The sequence below is a fragment of the Penaeus vannamei genome, chromosome 1, assembly GCF_042767895.1.
Source record: "Penaeus vannamei isolate JL-2024 chromosome 1, ASM4276789v1, whole genome shotgun sequence".
NCBI lineage: Eukaryota > Metazoa > Arthropoda > Malacostraca > Decapoda > Penaeidae > Penaeus > Penaeus vannamei.
In genome coordinates this window covers 7,118,746-7,123,745 of record NC_091549.1, presented here as the reverse complement: position 1 = coordinate 7,123,745, position 5,000 = coordinate 7,118,746, and the positions used below count along the sequence as shown (strand labels likewise).

Genomic DNA, 5,000 nt, shown 5'->3' with positions numbered 1-5,000 from the left:
GAAAGAAGAACAAGTAGAAATCGCGAGAGGGGGAAAAAAGGAAGGAATATTCAGCACGGGGACGAGAATGAGAGAGAGCTTACCTGGGCACGTAAACAAGAAATGAATAAGCAATTTGTGTGAATCATGTCATGCGTTTGTGCTTGCATGAGAGAGGGCATGTTTGTGTTTGTTTTTTTTTTCTTTCGTCTTTTCTTTTCTTTCTCTTTACACGTCGGTTTTGGGAGAATTGGGTTAAGGATGAGAATGAAAATACGTGGAGAAAGAGGAGGAAGAAGAGGGTGGGGTGTGGAGGAGGAAGAGGAAGAGGTGGAGGTGTGGAGGAGGTGGAGGTGTGGAGGAGGTGGAGGTGGGAGAGGAGGTGGATGTGGGAGAGGAGGTGGATGTGGGAGAGGAGGTGGATGTGGGAGAGGAGGTGGAGGTGGAAGAGGAGATGGAGGTGGGAGAGGTGGAAGTGGAGATAAAAGTGGGATTGGAGGATGGGTTGGGGTGGAGATGGAGGTGGAATTAGGGTTTTGGGGGTGGAAATGATGGGGGGGGGGGTATGGGTGTGGATAGAGGGGAGGAAAGAAGGAGAGGGAGAGGGAGAATAGGAGATGATGAGGAAAAGGCAGTAGGAGCAGGCATGGAGCAGGAAGTCAGGAAGGAGGAAAGAGGGGGAAGTGTGAGGTTGTGGTGGAAGTTGGAAGAAGGAAGAGAAAGAAGTGGAGGAGGAAGATGGGGAGGTGGAGACGGTAAAGGAGGAAGTGGAGAAGGAAAAAGAGGAATTGGAAGTAGGTGAGGGAAAAGAAGAGGAAGAGGTGGAGGAGGAAGTGGAGGTAGAGATGGAGGAAGAGGAAGTGGAAGAGGAGGAGGAAAAAGAAGAGGAGGAGGAGAACAGGCAAGAGTCTAGCTTTTGAATTTTTTTTCTTCCTTCAACCTACTGGTAATCTACGCTTGTTTACTATCCCGCGGACTACGCAATCTACTCATTATACTCATGGCTGAGTCATTAAGAAAAAAAAGAAAAACAAACGAAACTCCCATTCACCTTTAACAAGATGCGCAGCGAGAACGGATAAAGCAAGCGGCATAGAGAAAACATTAAGATTGAAAAGGGCATTGTTATTGGGGAGGGACAAATCGCACCTGGCAACTCGGCTCTTCCGTGGGGTGTGTGTGTGGGAGGGGGTGGGGCTTAGGGGGTAGAGAGGGGGAGGGGCGAGAGATCCTCCGTGCGGGGAAGTCTCTCAGCGCTCAGTTCGTGGTTAATCGCTGAGAGGTGAGGAGGTCCGTAGAGCGTCCACTCAGCACCTTATCTGACTTAAACTCTGTCCCGCTCAACGCATATTTACAGGTAGGTTTTTGAATTTTATTTGTTTATCCGTTTTATGCTGCGTCTTTTGGGGTTTATTCCGCATATTGAAGGAGGTATTTAACGGTGTTTTTTGCTGTTGTTTATAGTATATTTGTTTTGTTTTTCGTTTTTTGTTAAATAGTCTGTTAAAAGTTCGTCTGAGTGGAAGATACGTTTCATGCCGTACTGATAAGAGATAGGTAGTCCTTCCGCATAAAGATAAGCGATGTCGAGCAGTCACGTTAGACTTTGCGTGTCTGAATGTCAGCTGATCATTGGGTGACTTTTATGCGGAAAATAAAAGACGCGAGAAAATTAGCAGAGGTCTTTTTCATTTTTTTTTTTTTTTTTTAGATTTCTATTTCTTCGGGAGAATGTTATCTCTTAATACGCAGACGGTTTAGAAATGCTAGAAAAAAAAAAAAATATATATATATATAATTTCTTTGTTGCTGATGCGATAGGAGGGATTAAAGCATGAGAATTTCGAAAAGATAAAACTGGTTTCCGATAAGATGTAAAGCATTTTGCGTCTTCCGTCTTTTGGGCCCGAGAGGAAATTTTATTTATTTTTTGGGGGGGGGGAGTGAGTGGGAAAATTTTTGGGGTGGACAGTGAGTTCGCGTTTGAGCTCCCAGGCCTAACTTTTCCAGACTGAAAATTACCAGGTGAAAATTACCAGGTGAGTCACTTATGATAAAGATGATAATGACACGCGGTGAATCAGTGGTGGGTTTTCAGAGCGTCACAAGTGGCTGCTCAGTGGAATGGGGTTGGTGGAGGGGGTGGTTGAGGAATTCGTGAAGGTGGGAGGTGGAAGTGGAGGGGGTGGTTGAGGAGTTCGTGAAGGTGGAGGGGGTGGTTGAGGAATTCGTGAAGGTGGAGGGGGTGGTTGAGGAGTTCGTGAAGGTGGAGGTGGGAGTGGAGTTGTTGGTAGAGAAATTCGTGAATGTGGAGGTGGGAGTGGAGTTAGTTGTTGGTAGAGGAGTTCGAGAAGGTGGAGGTGGGAGTGGAATTGTTGGCAGAGGAGTTAGTGAAGGTGGAGGTGGAATTGTTAGTTGTGGAGTTCATGAAGGTGGAGGTGGTGGTCGAGGAGTTCTTGAAGGTGGGAGTAGTTGCAGATGTAATGGTGGAATGTAGAGTTAAGGAATTAGAAGTGGAAAAGAAAGAGGAGATAGAAGTAGATGTGGAGGGAGGTTGTGAAAATGGAAACGAGTAACGGGTAATGATTGGGATTGGGAGGAAGTAGAGAGAAGTAAATAGAAGTAGAAGAAAAAAAGGGGAGGGGAAAGTCGTTACAATTGGTAATGACCGGGGATGAGAGAGGAAGAAAGAGAAGAGGGAGAAGAGAACTGGTATTAGTAAGGCTCGTAAATATTGTCTTTTGAGTGGATAAGGAGAGAAGAGAATGGCAGGAGGAGGAGGGGGGGGGGAGGTAACCACGAGTAAAGATGACACACGCGACACAAAGAGAATGTGTGGAATGGATGACGGCGGTGACGAGGAAGGCAGACGATGATGGAGAGAGAGAGACGAGAGGAGGTTCTGCCAGGGTTGATAACAGGGCGAAGGTGTCATGGGGCTTGTCATTTTCTTGACATTTTCTCCCGAGTGCATGACGCAGGCGGCAACGGCGGCGGTCAGTGCGTGCGTTAGACCCAGGTTAAGACACACACACACACACACGCACGCACACGCACACACACACACACGCACGCACACGAACGAGCACGTGGACACAGACAGTCGCGCTCGCACACACACGCGTGTTTGCACCTTTACTCGCAGTTTGGCCTCTCTTTACGCCTCGTTTGTTCCTCGTTTGTTCCTCGTTTGTTCCTCGTTTGTTCCTTGTTCCTTGTTCTCGTCTGTGGTAGTATAGCTAATCCCTCCCCACCCCCGCCCGCCCACCCTCCTCCCCCTCCTGTCCCTCTTGTCCCCTCGTCGTCGTCTTCGTCCTCCTCCTCGACTTCACCTCCTCTCTCCTCCTCCCTCCACTCCTCTCTTCCTCCTCCTCCTCCTCCTCCTCCTCCTCCTCCTTCTCCTCCACCTCCTTCTCCTCCTCCTCCTCCACCTCCACCTCCACCTCCACCTCCTCCTCCTCCTCCTCCTCCTCCTCTCGCGCGTCTGTGAATGAGACGCAACGAGACGAGCGTGCTAAGGCCTATTAACGTATTTATAAGCCTCTTTGGCAGCCGGTGTAGTGCGACCCCGTGTGCGTATCGTGCTTCGTTGTTTATTGCATTTGGGGGCTCGGAAGGCACGGACGGATCTGCTGTTGGGCGGGGACTGGCCGGGATGAGGTGGTTTTAAAGCCATTTTTGTATGCCCGCGCTGCGCAAGCTCGGGAGAGGGAGGGAAGATTCGTGTAAGGGACGAGGCGGGTGTTTGGTTGTGGTTTTATTTTTTGTTTGTGTTCTTTTTGTCTTGCTGTTTTTTTTTCTTTGTCTCTCCCTTTCTCTCTCTCTTCCTTTCTCTCTCTCTCTCTCTCTGTCTGTCTCTGTCTCTGTCTCTGTCTCTGTCTCTGTCTCTGTCTCTCATTCTCTGTTCTGTCTCTCTCTCTCTGTCTCTCTCTCTGTTCCTCTCTCTGTCTCTCTCATCTCTCTCTCTCTCTCTCTCTCTCTCTCTCTCTCTCTCTCTCTCTCTCTCTCAAATCTCTCATCTCTCTCTCTCTCTCTCTCTCTCTCTCTCTCTCTATCTATCTATCTATCTCTATCTGTAATCTCTATCTCTATCTATCTATCTATCTGTCTATCTATTTCTCACACACAAATATCCATCTCTATCTATCTATCTATCTATCTATTTCTCACACACAAATATCCATCTCTATCTATCTATCTATCTATCTATTCATCTATCTATCTATCTATTTCTCACACACAAATATCCATCTCTATCTATCTATCTATCTATCTATCTATCTATCTATTTCTCACACACAAACAAACATTCAAACACAAATAACCACACAAACACACGAACAAACACAAACAGAAGAACAAGGAAGAACCATTTCTTTCCCTAAGAAAAAAAAACTATTAAACAGCCGTTTGGGAATTCCGTTGAGCACGTGAGTCAGTGATTAGCCGTTTAAATGGGGCCCCTTTCTCGTGTCTGCCTGTGTGGGCGGGGAGTGAGGTCACGCCTTGCAACTGACCCTGTTGGGTGGGCGTCTTTTGGGGTTCTTGCATATGGGTTGTGTTGTGTATGTGTGTGTGTAATGGGGTTTGGTTTACGTGCGTGTGTGTGTAGGGGAGTGATGGGGGTTGTGTGAAGGAGAGAGAAAGAGGGAGAGGGAATAGGAGAGAGAGAGAGGGAGGGAGGGAGACTGAGTTGGGGAGGGAGGGTGGGTATGAGGGGTGAGAGAGGAGAGAGGGAGAGGGAATAGGAGGGAGGGAGAGTGAAGGTAAGATAGAGATGGAGAGGGTGAGGATGAGAGGGAGAGATGAAGAAAGGGAGAGGGGTGAAATAGATATAGAGATAGAGAGGGCAATGGGAGAGAGAGAGAGAGAGAGAGAGAGAGAGAGAGAGAGAGAGAGAGAGAGAGAGAGAGAGAGAGAGAGAGAGAGAGAGAGAGACAGCGAGAAAGAGAGAGAGAGGAGTGAAAGAGAGAAAGACAAGATGGTAGATAGACGAACTCCTTCTGCCAGTTAGCTGCAAA

At 47.8% G+C, this 5,000-nt stretch overlaps 1 protein-coding gene across 3 annotated transcripts in view; it reads left to right on the top strand.

Moving 5' to 3' along the window:
• The window catches only part of MICAL-like (protein), a 141,798-nt gene that overhangs the window by 17,039 nt on the left and 119,759 nt on the right, over positions 1-5,000 (top strand). Inside the window, exon 1 of one of the 3 annotated variants that reach the window (XM_070130471.1) lies at positions 1,231-1,336. The exons of the other annotated variants lie outside the window; for them this stretch is intronic. The gene's annotated coding sequence lies outside the window, so the exon portion shown is untranslated. Of the gene's footprint in view, positions 1-1,230; positions 1,337-5,000 lie in introns of those variants that run through there. 3 annotated transcript variants of the gene reach the window in all.